Source organism: Bos indicus, chromosome X (assembly GCF_029378745.1).
Source record: "Bos indicus isolate NIAB-ARS_2022 breed Sahiwal x Tharparkar chromosome X, NIAB-ARS_B.indTharparkar_mat_pri_1.0, whole genome shotgun sequence".
Classification (NCBI taxonomy): Eukaryota; Metazoa; Chordata; class Mammalia; order Artiodactyla; family Bovidae; genus Bos; species Bos indicus.
The window spans coordinates 69,928,305-69,947,727 of record NC_091789.1 but is presented as its reverse complement, the minus strand read 5'-3'; positions in this window follow the sequence as shown (position 1 = coordinate 69,947,727).

The window sequence follows — 19,423 nt, the reverse complement described above, 5'->3', positions numbered from 1 at the left end:
CTACTTAGACACAGAATTAGTAGGTGTTCCAGATGGTCATGTGCTTAATTCTTTGAAACTTGAGGATGCCATTTCTTTAGCTAAGTCTTAGGTCTCTCAGAGCCAAATTAATACCTAAGAGGAATGTGCTACTGGGTTGGGGATTTTGTGGTGTTTTACAGCATACCTCTTTGTATAGACCTTCACCCACCTGCTAATGCAGGATACATAAGAGATGCAGGTTCAATTCCTGGGTTGGCAAGATCCCCTGGAGGAGGGCATGGCAACTCACTACAGTATTCTTGCCTAGAGAATCCCATGGAGAGGGGAGCCTGGTGGGCTACAGTCCATGGGTAGCAAAAGTTGGACATGACTGAAGCAACTGAGCATGCACACGCTTCTTGAGGTTGGCGGATAAGGTTAGAGTTAGGTAGCAAGCACTCTTAACAGATTTTAAGTGCTTCACCTGCAGTCACCAATTTTGTGGCTATGGTTTCCAAGATTTGCATTAGCAATAGATCTATTATTCCTTTCACAAGATTTCTTTACAGTGGCAGACATCCTAATGGTTTTAAATAGTCCAACATGTGCCTGCTTAGATTCTGATGTACCATCTGTCAAAGCAGTTAGAATATCTTATCTTAATTTGTTTCCCGGAGTCCCCCTGTGGTTTATGCTGTGGACTTACCTTGAAGGTTTGCAAAGCCCCTAACAGTGTCCATCTTGCTTTCTTATACTGAAGAGTATCCATTATTTTCCCTTGTCGAAATAATCCTCCCTAGTTCAATGAGACTTACTGTTTCTGGCTGCCTGTGCATGGCTCATGAGACCTATCAAAACCTCCTGAAGTTGGCTTATGTGGTAGGTGAAGTTGGCAACAAACTCAAATGTTGTGGCCCAGTAAGTCTCACCTAGACAAGTCTGGAGTCTTTCACACCCCAATTTTCCACTCAGAAGGATTAGAACAAACAAACTCCAAAAACTCAGAACACAAATAAGCAGGGATAAACCTGAGACAAGCTTACCAGAAATCCCAGAGAATGGCTGAAGAGGCAGCAAACGAACAGGGTTCTGTGAGTATCTTCACCCGTGTTTTGGAGTGGTAACTGTCAGTTGATGAAACAAAACAACTTGGTTACGAGTTCGATGTCCATTATGTAGGGGAAAACCGTCCCTGGATGGGGTAGTACAGAGCCTCACAAACAATGAAGCACTCTTCCTGAGGGATTTTGGGAAGAGCAAGTTTTATACAGTTTGATGAGACACTGCCAAAAGAAGGTATGATTTGCTAGGAGGTCTGGGATTTCCTTCTAAGGCTAGTAAGCCCTATTTTCTAAGGTAAATCACTAAAGCGGAGTTGGTGGATAGTTATCGGTGTGTGAGGATTCCGTGACAGGTGTTTCCTATAAGTGCCTGCTGATTTAGGTTTAGATTTGTGATGTAGGCCTGGCCACTGGGGTGGGCTTCATTTTATGGGTCCTGATATATGACTCACCTTTATCAATAGGTACAGCAAGGAGTGTTTGCCACAGCGTAAATTCCAGTTTGGCTGGTTAAGACATTATCAAGGCCTGCATGGTTGTCCATAGCAATCCTGATGGGTTTAGACTAGTTTGTCTTTCAAAGTTGAAATTGTATTACTTATGATTTATTAGGGTCTAAGGCGAGTTTCGGGCCATGCTTGTCAGTGATATTACCCCTAAGAGGAAATTGTCACTTATAAAGTATGCATTTAAACAGAACTTCTGGAGGGGTTGTTGTTGTTTTTTTTTTTTAATTAGAGGCTAACTACTTTAAAATATTGTATTGGTTTTGCCATACATCAACATGAATCCACCACGGGTGTACACATGTTCCCAATCCTGAACCCCCCTCCCACCTCCCTCCTTATACTATCCCTCTGGGTCATCCCAGTGCACCAGCCCCAAGCTTCCTGTATCCTGCATCAAACCTGGACTGGCGATTCATTTCTTATATGATATTATACATGTTTCAATGCCATTCTCCCAAATCATCGCCCCCCTTCTCCAACAGAGTCCAAAAAACTGTTCTATACATCTGTGTCTCTTTTGCTGTCTTGCATACAGGGTTATCATTACCATCTTTCTAAATTCCATATATATGTGTTAGTATACTGTATTGGTGTTTTTCTTTCTGGCTTACTTCACTCTGTATAATAGGCTCCAGTTTCATCCACCACGCTAGAACTGATTCAAATGTATTCTTTTTAATGGCTGAGTAATACCTCATTGTGGTTTTGATTCACATTTCTCTGATGAGTAATGTTGAGCATCTTTTCATGTGTTTGTTAGCCATCTGTATATCTTCTTTGGAGAAATGTCTATTTAGCTTTTGGCCCATTTTTTGATTGGGTCGCTTATTTTTCTGAAATTGAGCTGCAGGCATTGCTTGTATATTTTTGAGATTAGTTGTTTGTCAGTTGCTTCATTTGCTATTATTTTCTCCCATTCTGAAGGCTGTCTTTTCACCTTGCTTATAGTTTCCTTTGTTGTGCAGAAGCTTTTAATTTTAATTAGATCCCATTTCTTTATTTTTCCTTTTATTTCCAATATTCTGGGAGGTGGGTCAGAGAGGATCCTGCTGTGATTTATGTGGGAGAGTGTTTTGCCTATGTTCTCCTCTAAGAGTTTTATACTTTCTGGTCTTATGATTAGATCTTTAATCCATTTTGAGTTTATTTTTGTGTACAGTGTTAGAAAGTGTTCCAAAAAAAAAAAAAAAGAAAGAAAGAAAGTGTTCCAGTTTCCTTCTTTTACAAGTGGTTGACCAGTTTTCCCAGCACCACATGTTAAAGAGATTCTCTTTAATCCATTGTATATTCTTGCCTCCTTTGTCAAAGATAAGGTGTCCATAGGTGCATGAATTTGTCTCTGGGCTTTCTATTTTGTTCCATTGATCTATATTTCTGTCTTTGTGCCAGTACCATACTGTCTTGATGACTGTGGCTTTGTAGTAGAGCCTGAAGTCAGGCAGGTTGATTCCACCAGTTCCATTCTTCTTTCTCAAGATTGCTTTGGCTATTCGAGGTTTTTTGTATTTCCATACAAATTGTGAAATTAGTTGTTCTAGCTCTGTGAAGAATACCGTTGGTAGCTTGATAGGGATTGCATTGAATCTATAGATTGCTTTAGGTAGTATACTCATTTTCACTATATTGATTCTTCTGATCCATGAACATGGTATATTTCTCCATCTATTAGTGTCCTCTTTTATTTCTTTCACCAGTGTTTTATACTTTTCTATATATAGGTCTTTAGTTTCTTTAGGTAGATATATTCCTAAGTATTTTATTCTTTTTGTTGCAATGGTGAATGGGATTGTTTCCTTAATTTCTCTTTCTGTTTTCTCATTATTAGTGTATAGGAATGCAAGGGATTTCTGTGTGCAGATTTTATATCCTGAAACTTTACTATATTCATTGATTAGCTCTAGTAATTTTCTGGTGGAGTCTTTAGGGTTTTCTATGTAGAGGGTCATGTCATCTGGAAACAGTGAGAGTTTTATTTCTTCTTTTCTAATTTGGATTCCTTTTATTTCTTTCTCTGCTCTGATTGCTGTGGCCAAAACTTCCAAAACTATGTTGAATAGTAGTGGTGAGAGTGGGCACCCTTGTCTTGTTCCTGACTTTAGGGGAAATGCTTTCAATTTTTCACCATTGAGGATAATGTTTGCTGTGGGTTTGTCATATATAGCTTTTATTATGTTGAGGTATGTTCCTTCTATTCCTGCTTTCTGGAGAGTTTTTATCATAAATGGATGTTGAATTTTGCCAAAGGCTTTCTCTGCATCTATTGAGATAATCTTATGGTTTTTATTTTTCAGTTTGTTAATGTGGTGTATTACATTGATCAATTTGTGGATATTGAAGAATCCTTGCATCCCTGGGATAAAGCCCACTTGGTCATGGTGTATGATCTTTTTAATGTGTTGTTGGATTCTGATTGCTAGAATTTTGTTAAGGATTTTTGCATTTATGTTCATCAGTGATATTGGCCTATAGTTTTCTTTTTTTGTGGCATCTTTGTCAGGTTTTGGTATTAGGGTGATGGTGGCCTCATAGAATGAGTTTGGAAGTTTACCTTCCTCTGCCATTTTCTGGAAGAGTTTGAGTAGGATAGGTGTTAGCTCTTCTCCAAATTTTTGGTAGAATTCAGCTGTGAAGCCATCTGGACCTGGGCTTTTATTTGCTGGAAGATTTCTGATTAGAGTTTCAATTTCAGTGCTTGTGATGGGTCTGTTAAGATTTTCTATTTCTTCCTGGTCCAGTTTTGGAAAGTTGTACTTTTCTAAGAATTTGTCCATTTCTTCCACGTTGTCCATTTTATTGGCATATAATTGCTGATAGTAGTCTCTTATGATCCTTTGTATTTCTGTGTTGTCTGTTGTGATCTCTCCATTTTCATTTCTAATTTTATTGATTTGGTTTTTCTCCCTTTCTTTCCTTCTACTAACCCTGGGTTTCTTCATTTCTTCCTTTTCTAGTTAATTTAGGTGTAGAGTTAGGTTATTTATTTGACTTTTTTATTGTTTCCTGAGGTATACCTGTATTGATATGAACTTTCCCCTTAGCACTGCTTTTATAGTGTCTCATAGGTTTTGGGTTGTTGTGTTTTCATTTTCTTTCATTTCTATGCATATTTTGATTTCTTCTGTGATTTGTTGATTATTCAGCAGTGTGTTGTTCAGCCTCCATATGTTGGAATTTTTAATAGTTTTTCTCCTGTAATTGAGATCTAATCTTACTGCATTGTGGTCAGAAAAGATGATTAGAATGGTTTCTATTTTTTTGAATTTACCAAGGCTAGATTTATGGCCCAGGATGTGATCTATCCTGGAGAAGGTTCCGTGTGCACTTGAGAAAAAGGTAAAATTCATTGTTTTGGGGTGAAATGTCCTGTAGATATCAATTAGGTCTACCTGGTTTATTGTATCATTTAAAGTTTGTGTTGCCTTGTTAATTTTCTGTTTAGTTGATCTATCCATAGGTATGAGTGGGGTATTAAAGTCTCCCACTATTATTGTGTTATTGTTAATTTCCCCTTTCATACTTGTTAGCATTTGTCTTACATATTGTGGTGCTCCTATGTTGGGTGCATATATATTTATAATTGTTATATCTTCTTCTTGGATTGATCCTTTGATCATTATGTAGTGTCCTTCTTTGTCTCTTTTCACAGCCTTTGTTTTAAAGTCTATTTTATCTGATATGAGTATTGCTACTCCTGCTTTCTTTTGATCTCTATTTGCATGGAGTATCTTTTTCCAACCCTTCACTTTCAGTCTGTATGTGTCGCCTGTTTTGAGGTGGGTCTCTTGGAGACAACATATATAGGGGTCTTGTTTTTGTATCCATTCAGCCAGTCTTTGTCTTTTGGTTGGGGCATTCAACCCATTTATGTTTAAGGTAATTATTGTTAAGTATGATTCCGTTCCAATTTATTTTATTGTTTTGGGTTCGAGTTTATACACCATTTTTGTGTCTCCTGTCTAGAGAATATCCTTTAGCATTTGTTGGAGAGCTGGTTTGGTGGTGCTGAATTCTCTAATCTTTTGCTTGTCTCCAAAGCTTTTGATTTCTCCTTCATATCTGAATGAGATCTTTGCTGGGTACAGTAATCTGGGCTGTAGGTTATTTTCTTTCATCACTTTAAGTATGTCTTGCCATTCCCTCCTGTCCTGAAGAGTTTCTATTGAAAGATCAGCTGTTATCCTTATGGGAATCCCCTTGTGTGTTATTTGTTGTTTTTCCCTTGCTTCTTTTAATATTTGTTCTTTGTGTTTGATCTTTGTTAATTTGATTAATATGTGTCTTGGGGTGTTTTGCCTTGGGTTTATCCTGTTTGGGACTCTCTGGGTTTCTTGGACTTGGGTGATTATTTCCTTCCCCGTTTTAGGCAAGTTTTCAACTATTATCTCCTCAAGTATTTTCTCATGGTCTTTCTTTTTATCTTCTTCTTCTGGGACTCCTATGATTCGAATGTTGGGGCATTTAACATTGTCCCAGAGGTCTCTGAGATTGTCCTCATTTCTTTTAATTCATTTTTTTTCCTCTTTGATTCATTTATTTCTACCATTCTATCTTCTACTTCACTAATCCTATCTTCTGCCTCCTTATTCTACTGTTGGTTCCCTCCAGAGTGTTTTTGATCTCATTTATTGCATTATTAATTCTATATTGACTCTTTTTTATTTCTTTTAAGTCCTTGTTAAACCTTTCTTGCATTTTCTCAATCCTTGTCTCCAGGCAAAAATGGAATCTGTGATTCCATTTTTATTTCAAGATTTTGAATCATTTTCACTATCATTATTTGAAATTCTTTATCAGGTAGATTCCCTATCTCTTCCTTTTTTGTTTGGTTTTGTGGGCCTTTATCCTGTGCCTTTACCTGCTGGGTATTCCTCTGTCTCTTCATCTTGTTTATTTCGCTGAGTTTGGGGTGGGCTTTCTGTATTCTGGCAGTTTGTGGAGTTCTCTTTATTATGGAGTTTCCTCACTGTGAGTGGGGTTGTATCCATGGCTCGTCATGGTTTCTTGGTTAAGGAAGCCTGTGTCGGTGTTCTGGTGGGTGGAGCTGGATTTCTTCTCTCTGGAGTGCAATGAAGTGTCTAGTAATGAGTCATGAAATGCCAGTGGTTTTGGAGTAACTTTGGGCAGCCTGTATGTTGAAGCTCAGGGCTGTGTTCCTGTGTTGCTGGAGAATTTGCGTGGTATGTCTTGCTCTGGAACTTGTTGGCCCTTGGGTGGTGCTTGTTTTTGTATAGATATGGAGGCATTTGATGAGCTCCTATCGATTAATGTTCCCTGAAGTCAGGAATTCTCTGATGTTCTCAGGGTTTGGACTCAAGTCTCCTGCTTCTGGTTTTCAGTCTTATTTTTACAGTAGTCTCAAGACTTCTCCTTATATATAGCACCGTTGATAAAACACCTAAGTTAAAGATGAAAAGTTTCTCCACAGTGAGGGATACCCAGAGAGGTTCACAGAGTTACATGGAGAAGAGGGAGGAGGGAGTTAGAGTTGACCTGAATGAGATGAGGTGGAATCAAAAGAGGAGAGAGCAAGCTAGCTAGTTATCACTTCCTTATGTGCGCTCCACAGTCTGGACCGCTCAGAGATGTTCACGGAGTTATACAGAGAAGAGAAGAGGGAGGAAGGAGACAACGGTGGCCAGGAGGATAAAAGGGGGGAATGAAAAGGAGAGAGACAGATCCAGCCAGTAATCAGTTCCCTAAGTGTTCTCCACCGTCTGGAACACACAGAGATTCAGAGAGTTGGGTAGAGAAGAGAAGAGGGAGGGAGGAGACAGAGGCGAACTGGTGGAGAAAAAGGAGAGTCCAAAGGGGGAGAGAGCAATCAAGCCAATAATCTCGTTCCCAAGTAAAAATGGATACTGAAGATTGTGTTCTTAAAAGTACTAATTTGATAACAAATACCAAAAAACATATATTAAAATTGTAGAGTGTAGGTTGGATTTTCAAAAATACAATATTAAAAAAAGAAGAAGAAGAAAGTCACAAAAATTATTAAAAATATATATATATGAAGTTTACTTTAAAAAATAGTCTTTTTTTGAAAAGTAATAGTAGGTTATAAAAATGAAAATTAAAGGAGTAATAGAGGACTTAAAAATAAAAAAAAATTAAAAAAAGAAAAAAGAAAAGAATGATCATAAAAACAGTAAAAATATATCTAGGACTTTCTCCGGTGTTGTTGTGGGCAGTGTAGGGTCAGTTCATTTTCGGCTAGTTCCTTGGTCTGGCTTATATTTCTCAAGATCTATAGGCCCCTTCCTATGTAGTCGGTACTAACTAAAGGGTTTTAATCTGTTGCACCTGTCACTTCCAAGGTGGTTCCCTCTGTTTTAGCTTCTTCTGTTTGCTGGTCTCTTCAGTGTCTGATTTCCGCCCTGACACAAGGGGGCGGTGGTGGACACTTATTTTAGGTTCACTTGTTCAGTCGCGCTGTGGGGAGGGAGGGATGCTGCAAACAAATAACACTGGCATGTGCTCGTAGTGTCTCAGCCACACTGGGCCTGCCCCCGCTCACGGCACTTGCACCCTCCCTGCCCGCACAGCTCAGGCCTTAGGTTGCTTCACCGGGAACTGTCCGAGGCCAGCTCTGGGTTGCATGCATATCCCAGGTCTAAGCCTCTTAGGTTCAGGCACTCGAGTAGTCCTCAGAGGCGCAGACTCCATTGGGCCTGTGTTTTGTGCCTTTCCAAGCTCCAAGCAGCTCAGGTGATGAGGTGTTTGGCGAGCATGGTCACTGCGACTTATCACCTCTCCCGTCCCTGCCACTGGGTTTTTTGGGTGTACAACCGGTGCACCTTCTCAGGTGGATGATGACTGTCCAGAACCCCAAGAGGTCTTAGTTAGCAAAGAAGCGTGCTTGCAGTTAGGTAGATAATGTCTTTCTGGGGCTGCAATTGCCCCCTTCCGGCTCTGGCTGCCTGTCACCAGAAGGGAATGGTCTGCAGCCGGCTAGTTCTGTTCAGCCCTTTGTTCTGTGCGCAGGCCTGGCAGTGTCTTAGGGATTTTCACTTGGTAGCTATCCCACAGTCTGGTTTGCTAGCCCAAATTATTTCGCTCTGATTATCCTCAGGGCATTTGGGCCTGATCCTTACTCTAAGCAATGCAGCCAGCGCCTCCCTGCCCAGCCCCCGCTTGCTAGTGGCGGGCACATGTGTCTGCGCTGCTTCTCCACTGGGGGAGTTACCACTGGGCTCGTAATCTGTGGGTTTTAATTATTTACTTATTTTTCCTCCCTATTATGTTGCCCTCTGTGCTTCCAAGGCTCGCAACAGACTCGGCAGTGAGTGTTTCCTGGTGTTTGGAAACTTCTCTCTTTTTAAGACTCCCTTCACAGGATGGAGCTCCTTCCCTCCCTCTTTTGTCTTTAATATTTTTCCTACCTCCTTTCGAAGACAATAGGGTGCTTTTCTGGGTGCCTGATGTCCTCTGCCAGCATCCAGAAGTTGTTTTGTGGAATTTACTCAGCGTTTAAATGTTCTTTTGATGAATTTGTGGGGGAGAAAGTGGTCTCCCCATCCTATTCTTCTGCTATCTTAGGACCGCCTCCATGGAGGGGTTGTTTTTTAATGAGCTTCAGTGCACTGCATTTTGAAGTTTTCTAGGTAGTATTTTTTTCCACATGATCCACAGGAGGGATGGTACCTTTAAATATGTAGAAGTGTCTCATAATTATCCTGAGTACATGGAATAAATCAGTGCGTGGCAGATTGGTAGAAGCCTATCCATGTAAAATGGAGTATCCTAGTTGGAAGTAAACCAGACTGGGAGTGTAAGTATCATTTATCACAAGGGGAGGCCAGCTTGGTGTCCTTCAAGGAAGATACTTTTTTTCTTTCCAGAGTGCATTTTTTATTTGTAGTTGTGGTAGAATATGCCTAACAAAATTTACCATCTTAACAATTTTTAAGTGTATAGTGCAATGGTATTAAGTATGGGAGACATATTTTGAGTGGAATTAAATAGGTCAGCAAAGCAGGGTGTTTTCTGAAGAGGGTGAACTGACTGTCATGGTCAAGAGGCCTCAATATTATTGGCTACTACTGACTGGCAGGTCTTGCTGATGGTATTATAAAAAAAAAACCTTTAGCAGAAGTGTTCTGATGATGTAAGGTCAAGGTACAATTTTATAAGGCTGAAGAGTGTGATTAATGATATGAGGGAAGCTTAAGTGCCAGAAGGGGCTTATAAGAGTGTCTTCCTTCCAAGATGTTTAAAGGAATTTATGTTAAATTCATGTCCCCATGGTCTGGTGGAGGATATTAGATCTAGCAATCAGATAAATTCAGAGCAGCAACTATGACTGGGAAAAATATATAGGAGAGTTTTGTTTTCCCTAAAGTGTCAGAAGAGGGCAATAAGGGGTTTAAAACTAACTGGATGGTGATAGAGTATCTAACAGGAGATAAAATATAATAGGATGAAATAAAAAAAAGATAAAAAAGCTTTTTAAAAGGTTAAAAATAATCAGATGAAGATAAGCTTTAAAGAAGGCTGAGTGCTGAAGAACTGATGCTTTTAAATTGTGGTGCTGGAGAAGACTCTTGAGAGTCCCTTTGAGAGCAAGGAGATCAAACCAGTCAAACCTAAAGGAAATCAACCCTGAATACTCATTGGAAGGAGTAATGCTGAAGCTGAAGTTCCAATACTCTGGCTACTTGATGTGAAGAGCTGACTCATTGGAAAAGACCCTGATGCTGGGAAAGATTGAGGGCAGGAGAAGGGAGTGACAAAGGATGAGATGGTTGGATGGCATCACGGACTCAATGGACATGAGTTTGAGCAGTTTGAGCAAACTCCAGGAGATAACAGAGGAATGGGGAAGCCTGGCGTGCTACAGTCCATGGGATTGAAAAGAATTGGACATGACTTAGTGACTGAACAACAATAGAAGGGAGATCACAATAGTGTTCTGGAGGGTGTAAAAGTGTCATAATAGGTAATATTAGTAGAATGGTAAAGGGACAGAAAGAGTGTTAAAAAATGAGAAAATTAATCTCCATTCTGTCATCTTGGGTGGAACCTATCCAGTTCTGAAGACGGAAGCTTTTGTTGTCTCGGGCAGGAGCTACCCACTTCCTCAGTTAGCAGCTTCTGGAGGATTCCTATGAATCCTCAGTCTAAGGTCTTCTGATGAAATGAACTTCCAGTAGTGTGGGAGGAAATGATGTATATCTTTTAAGGTAAACATTTGATATACTTTAAAAGAAAAGTCTAAGTATCAGTATCTTGGAGTTTTAATGATATATCAGTTGTTAACAGTACCAACAAGATACTTTTCACTAAGGCTCAATGAAGTTTTATCTCTTTTGCCTATTTCAGAAGACCAAACTTCAGGTGGCAGATCTCACAGGGGATGTTTAGGTAAGTATTTTGAAGATGTGCCTTATATCCATTAGTCATAAAGTTGAAGATATTCTATAAGTCTCCTGGAGCACTCAGTCACATTAGCCTGTAAATAAAGTAGAATCTGGAATTGGAGGTGAAATTCCCAGATGCATGAGGCAGCTATTTATGAACATACAAGGATGATAATTGTGGAAACTTGAGTGACCTCAGTTTATCATCATAGGGCTAATGGCAATACTTTAAACCTGGGAAGTCTGAGGGTTTTTGAGAGCTTTAATAACTAAACTTCTAGAATTCTCTTAACTTTCTTTGTTTTTTGAGATTGAATATAGTATGTACAGAGGAATTTCTGAGTAAAGTGTTAATACTTTAAAGAATTTTAAAATAACGATATTAGTAAAATGTGTGTCCCTATTACTAGAGAAACCTTGGGATTTCTGACATTAGGAGTGGGGAATCATTTCACTTAGCTCTCCAGCAGAGAGGCTTCAACCCACTCCAAGAATATACAGTAACCAGAACCCAGTCATTTCCCACTTGGAGATGTTTAAAAGGGACCTTGAAGCTTTGGTTCCTATTTCCTACATTTACAGACTTTCAGGATTTGTCAAATTGCAGGTAGGACATGCCCTGAAAACACCCTCAACAATATTTCTTACCATTTCCCCGACTGTTAGTTCAATGTTGTGGTCAAACTAGCTCTGCTACTCAGTGTGATACCATGAAGTATTTTTGCTAAAATCTGTTTTTATCAAGGTTATCTTCTTAGATAATGGCCAAGCATCTCAAGGTCTGTTAAGTCATTGTTAATTTTATAGGGGTTCCTGGAGAGGTCAGGAAATCTTTGTTTCTACACCATGTAGACATCATGTAATTAACCCAAAATCACCTGTTTACTATCAATATAAAATATCCTTTTAAATATTTTCTTGGTTAGTCTGAGCACAGACAATTAATTGAGCCATAAGAACCAATTTAATTTCTATGAGAAGTTTTCAACATTTCAAGAGGATATTTAAATCTGTAATAGCAAATAGGAAAAGGAGTATGTCAAGGCTGTATATTGTCACCCTACTTATTTAACTTACATACAGAGTACATCATGATAAATGCTGGGCTAGAGGAAGCACAAGCTGGAATCAAGATTGCCGGGAGAAATATTCATAACCTCAGATATGCAGATGACACCACTGTTATGGCAGAAAGTGAAGAAGAACTAAAGAGCCTCTTGATGAAAGTGAAAGAGGAGAGTGAAAAAGTTGGCTTAAAGCACAAAAGTCAGAAAACGAAGATCATGGCATCCGGTCCCATCACTTCATGACAAATAGATGGGGAAACAGTGGAAACAGTGGCTGACTTTATTTTTCTGGGCTACAAAATCACTGCAGATGGTGATTACAGCCATGAAATTAAAAGAAGCTTACTCCTTGGAAGGAAAGTTATTACCAACCTAGATAGCATATTAAAAAGCAGAGACATTACTTTGCCAACAAAGGTCCATCTAATCAAAGGCTATGGTTTTTCCAGTGGTCATATATGGATGTGAGAGTTGGACTGTGAAGAAAGCTGAACGCCGAAGAATTGATGCTTTTGAACCATGGAGTTGGAGGAGACTCTTGAGAGTCCCTTGGACTGCAAGGAGACCTAACCAGTCCATTCTAAAGGAGATCAGTCCTGGGTGTTCATTGGAAAGACTGATGTTGAAGCTGAAACTCCAATACTTTGGCCACCTGATGCGAAGAGCTGATTCACTGGAAAAGACCCTGATGCTGGGAAGGATTGAGGGCAGGAAGAGGAGGGGACAACAGAGGATGAGGGGGTTGGATGGCATCACCGACTCAATGGATATGGGTTTGGGTGGACTCCGGGAGTTGGTGATGGACAGGGAGGCCTGGCATGCTGTGGTTCATGGGGTCACAAAGAGTCGGAAACGACTGAGCAACTGAACTGAACTGAATAGCATATCTTATGTAGCAATTTTTTGATTTTATTTTTTTATGTTTGACCCATTAACAAATACAACTGCATCAAAGTTCTTTGAGTCTCTAGGAGGTCCGTCCAGGGCACATAGACAATCTCCGAAAAGTTATAAGCAACCATAGGGGTTTTCTATTTCAGGTGAAGGAAAGAGTGTGACTAGCTCTGAAATATTGCAATATTTCTTAGGTGACTAGCTGAAAGGTGGTGAACGCTTTTCTTTCATGGAAGAGTGTATACAGCACTAGAGCCATTACATTTAGTGAAGACTTTAGAACTAAGCTATTGAAGTTTTCACATATTTTATTGTTGCTGTTACAGCTTGCAAAGTGGGTATGTCTTGGTTATTGAATCTAAAATATAGACTTTTTACAAATCATATGTAACTGAGTCAGTACCCCCAGTGCCTACCCACAAATATTTTGAACAAAAAAGAAAAATAATCAGTGAATCCAGAATCCTGCAAAAATACTTGGCAGAGTCAGTGCATCAGTCTTTGTGCTTAAATGTATGTTTCTTTTAACTTGAAATGTATCCAATCATTGAAAGACATAACTATCAGTCTTTTGGACTCTGTGGGAGAGGGAGAGGGTGAGATGATTTGGGAGAATGGCATTGAAGTATGTATAATATCATATATGAAACGAGTCGCCAGTCCAGGTTCGATGCATGATACTGGATGCTTGGGGCTGGTGCACTGGGACAACCCAGAGGGATGGTATGGGGAGGGAGGAGAGAGGAGGGTTCAGGATCGGGAACACATGTATACCTGTGGCAGATTCATTTTGATATATGGCAAAACCAATACAATATTGTAAAGTTAAATAAAATAAAATTTAAAAATAATAATAATATAAGCAAAAAAAAGAAAGACATAACTACCATACTTTATTTATGCAAAATTAATATAGGAATATAAACTCTTAATTTGTCAAGTTTATCATTACCATTATTTTTACAGTTTGGACTTGATTAAATGGTAGAAAAATTTATTCTTATATAGAATTGAGACTCAAATCTTCATATTCTCTAGTGGCCACTTCAGGACACCCAAAGATTTTTTAGGCATAAAAGATGTCTTAGTAATTTTATGATTCTGAATTTGGAGCCTGGGATTGGGAAAGGCAAAATCAAGGCTAGTTGTCAGAGAAGACAAGGTGTAAGTCCTAAGTATCTAAAGACAAGAAATATTTATAATCAACACCATAAAACCACACTAGATTTTACCAAGGCTAAAGCTGTATTAGAGAAAATATAGCAGCAGTACCTACCATCAGTAAGGAGAGGATGTTTGTTCATTACTGAGACTTAGAGGACATTCATATTTTGTCTGTGTTCAGACAAGATTACACAGTGGTCTTGTTTTGGTCTCACTTTGTAACCACCTCAGAGGGGCCTTGTCAGATGTTGGCACATGAATTTCTCCATGCTCACGAGAGAACTGACTGAGCCGTGAATGCTAGGCCAGCTCCCATAGGCCAGGGGCTATTTTCCTGTTTCTCATGGGTGACACAGACTCTGAGAGGACTGTCTTATCTATATTTTAAGTCTCGGCTGTCAAGCCTTACAAGGATCCCCTTCCATGAAATCCAGCGAGTTGTAGCAGTTTTAAAATTAAGATTTTGAAACCCAGGAGTAAATATAGGTCAAATCTGAACCTCAAGAAGCCTGTAGGATTTAAAAAAACCTATCTGGGACCCTTTATCTCCCATCAAATTTGCAAGAAATAAATCAGCAGCTAAAGCATCACTTTGCATCGGGGATTTTGCCAAGTACCAGGACCCCAACCTACACACATTGTTTACCCCTGTTCAGATTTACCCTTTTTGACTTTGTGCTCTGGATACAAACTTCCACAGTCACACTTTAACTTAATGGTAAGTATTCATATCCCAGATCTGCAACTGTTGAGCTCAAGGAAAAGAATGGGCCTCGTTCATCTTATTCAAGCCTTAGACAAAATCCTGAAATTAAGCAGTTGCTCAGTATTGTTTAACTGACCGTTTATGAAAAATATTTTAACAGAAGACTCAAAGTAAAATGTAACTTGGAGAACTTCTCTAGGCACAGGAAGTATGTTGAATAAAAGGTGACAAAAGAGGAAGACTGAAGTCCTAAATTTTTCCCTGAGGGACATTTCACAAAGTGGACAAAATCTGATAAATTCCTCATGAGTTGCTGCAAGTTCCTTTACCTGGTGTTTAATGGTTTTACTTAAAAACTTTTTACCAATATTATTTGCTTTCCAGTAAGTAGTTGTCATCTCCATCTTGCTGATCCTTGAAATAAACCTTCCCAGGCAGTGTTTCTGGGAAAGTATATGAAGGACAGAGGACCACTTCCCATTAATTTAGCAATGATTTGTTTTTTTTTTTTCTTTTTTTTAAATTTAAATTTATTTATTTTAATTAGAGGCTAATTACTTTACAATTTGTATCGGTTTTGCCATACATCAACATGAATCTGCCACGGATGTACATGTGTTTCCCATCCTGAACCCCCCTCACACCTCCCTCCCCATACCATCCCTCTGGGTCATCGCAGTGCACCAGCCCCAAGCATCCTGTATCCTGCATTGATCCTGGACTGGTGATTCGTTCCTTATACGATATTATACATGTTTCAATGCCATTCTCCCAAATCATCCCCCGCCTCCCTCTCCCACAGAGTCCAAAAGACTGTTCTATGATTTGTTTTTATCTGTAGGAACATTTAACATGAGATCTACCATCTTAACAAATTTTTGCTGATGACATGATTGTATATGTAGAAAATCCCAAAGAACCTAGCCAAAAACTCCAAATAAAAGGAAATACTTAAGTATAAACTTTAAAAAATGTACAGAATCTGTATACTAAAAAATTTTAAATGCTAATTAAATAAAGAAGACCTAACTAAATGAAGAGATAAGCTATACTAAATGTCCATTGACAGAGGAATGGATAAAGAAGATGTGTATATGTATACAATAGAATACTACTCAGCCATAAAAAAACAGTGAATTAATGCCATTTGCAACAACATGGATGGACCTAGAGATTATCATACAAGCCAGACAGAGAAAAACAAATATCATATGATATCACTCATATGTGGAATCTAATTTTTTAAAAAATACCAATGAACCTTTTTACAAAATAGAAAGACTCACAGATGTTGAAAATGAACTTGTGGTTACCAAAACAGAATCGTGGCGGGGAGAGATAAATCAGAAGCTTGGGATGAACACATACACACTACTATATATAAGATAGATAACCAAGAAGGACATACTTGATAGCAAATGGAACTCTATTCTTCAATATTCTGTGATAACCTATATGAGCAAAGAATATAAGAAGAATGAATATATGTATAAATGAATCACTTTGCTGTACACCTGAAACTAATACAACATTGAAAATTAACTATCCACCAAGAAAAAATTTTAAAAAGATATTTTTGCTGTCTCGCATACAGGGTTATCGTTACCATCTTTCTAAATTCCATATAAACTAATACAATATTGTAAAGTAATTAACCTCCAATTAAAATAAATAAATTTATATTTTAAAAAAGATATTTTGGAATCATCTGGAAATTTTTAATTAACACTTTTATTAGACATATCTATATTATATTTTGGAGATACGACAATGTTGTAGCATGTGGGAAAATGTCCTTATTCTCAGATTTATGATGAAATATTTAAGAGTAAAATATCACAATATCTACAACTTACTTTCAAATGGTTCAGCAAAAAAACATGCAGATACAAAACAACTATGTCAAAATGCTAACAACTGAGGAACGTAGGTAAAGAATATATACATGTTCACTGTAACACTCTTAACTTCATTTTAAGTTAAAAAAGTTCTGTTATTTGCCTGATTATGGTAATAGTGTATTTTAATCTTAACCTTCTGATATTATAGAAATATGTAATATAAAAAGTAAAAACCCCTTGGTATCACACTCCATCTCTCCAAGTATAACTACACAAATATATTTATGGAATTTCTAACACTTTTATCTATCTATCTATCTATGTATATATATACACTATCATTTATTTTTCTAAAATGGGATTAACACAGGGCATCTTTCCTTGTCATTATAGAGCCACAGCCATCTTTTATTTTTTAAACTTTTTATTGGAAAATAGTTGACTTACAATATTGTGTTAGTTTCTGCTGTACAGCAAAGTGTATCAGTTATACATATATCCACTCTTTTTTAGATTCTTTGCCCATACAAGTCAGTGCAGAGTATTGAGTAGAGCTCCCTGTGCTATACAGTAGGTTGTCGTTAGTTATCTATTTTATATATATAGCAGTGTGTAAATGTCAATTTTATATGTAGTAGTATGTATATGTCAATCCCAATCTCCAAATTTATCCCCTCCTTTCCTTGCAGTAACCAAAAATTTGTTTTCTACATTCGAGACTCTACTTCTGGTTTGTAAATATTCGTACCCCGCCTTTTTTTCAGATTCCACATAAAGAACAGACTATTGGACTAAGTGGGAGAAGGCGAGGTTGGGATGATTTGAGAGAATAGCATTGAATGTATATTACCATAGGTAAAACAGATGACCAGTGCAAGTTCTCTGCATGAGCCACAGCCATCTTTTTAACAACTACATAAATATTGCATTGTGTAGATGGACCACGTTTATCTCACCAACCCTTTATTGTATTACAAGATGTATCATGGCACACTGCTGTACTGCTGGCTGCAGAGTTGAAGGATATGTTAGGTTTGGTTTCTCTGTAATTACAAATTGCCTTCAACAATCTATAAACTGATCACTCTTCCATCTGTGGTGTCAGAGGATGCCTGTATGCTCATACCTTCATCAGCATCAAATAATTTATCAATTACTTTAAAAAAAATCAATAGCAGGCAGTTCATAAAACAGGCAGTTCAATAGAATGCCTATTCTATTCAATAGAATGACTATTACTCAGTGAAAGAAAACAATCTGAAAAGGTTATACTGTATGATTCTGACATTCTGGAAAAGGCAAAACTATAGAGATCGTAAAAAGATCAGTGGTTTCCAGGGGTTAGGGAATAGGGAGGGATGGCAAGGCAGAGAATAGAAGATTCTAGGGCAATGAAAATCCTATATATTATACTATAAAGGTAGATTCATGTCATTACACATTTTTCAAAATCCACAGAATATCCAAGATAAGCTATGGATTATAGGTGATTATGGATGTGTCTATGTAGGTTCATCAACTATAACAAATGTACCACTCTGGTAGGGGATGTTGTTAGTGAAGGAGGCTTACACATGTGTGTGGGCTGAAGGTATATGGAAAATCTTTGTACATTTTACTCAATTTCGCTGTGAACCTAAAATTGCTCTAAAAATAAAGTCTACTAAAAAAGGCAGCTCTTTGTTGGTTGAAACTACATAATCCTTGTTACTTTTTGAGAATCAGCATTCCCTTTTAATGTTCTTTGTTTAATTATAGGCTTTGAATTGGATATTGATCTCCTTTGCCCATTTTTCTAATGGAACTTTCTCTTTTATAGATTTGTTAGATTTCTTAATATATTAGTGATTTTAAACCTTTATTTGGAGGAAAAAAGAAATGGTGTGTTCAGGCCAACTGTTTCATGAGAACACTTAAGTAACCAAAGGTGCATTCCTACAGATGGTGGGCTCTGTACAGCGAACCACCCAAGAAACTAGCTCCTGTTTTGAATAAAGGACAAGATGGAATAAGTCTTTTTATTAATATCTTGCTTCAAAGCCACTTCAAGGTATTACTTACAGAGAATTTTTGTACCTGAAGGGAAACAAATGTAGATAAGCATAGGAAATACAAAGTAGGAGACAGGTCATAAGATACAACTGTCCTGTCTAATCAGTTACCCTGGTATATATTTGCAGAGACTGGTCTTTTAGCCTTATATTAAGAAAATCCATCATACAGGTACTATAGACTAAATGTTTCAGGCTCCTCCAAAATTCATATGTTGAAACATAATCTCCCAGTGTGATGGTATTAGGAGGTGGGACATTAAGTTATAAAGGTGAAGTCATGAGTGGGGTTGTGCCCTTATTAAAGAGACTCCAGAACTTCCTTGTCCCTATCACAATGTGAGGTTACAGCTAAAAGACAGCCATCTATGAACTAGGAAGTGTGCTTTCACTACACAGCAAACCTGCCAGTGCCTTGATCTTGGACTTCCAGACTGCCTAACTGTGAGAAATAAACTTGGTATTTATAAATCACCTAGTCTATAATACCATGTTACAGCAGCCTGAATGGACTAAGACAATGGGACCAAACTTTTTTTCTTAGTCATCTATATTCTGACTTTGCTTACTCATTTATTGCAAAAGCAGAATTGTCACATTTATCTTTCTTTTATGTCTCTGGGGTTCATATCATATTAATAAAGGTCTTTCTTATTCTTAGGCTATAAATAAAAAATATTTTATAGTTATCACCATGTAGTTCCTTAAAGGACTGCATTTCATATTACTCATTCACACAAAACGTTAAAATGGTACCATAAACAACAGTTTGTCAATTAGAGTTGATTTTGCCCCCACCTTGGAACATTTGGC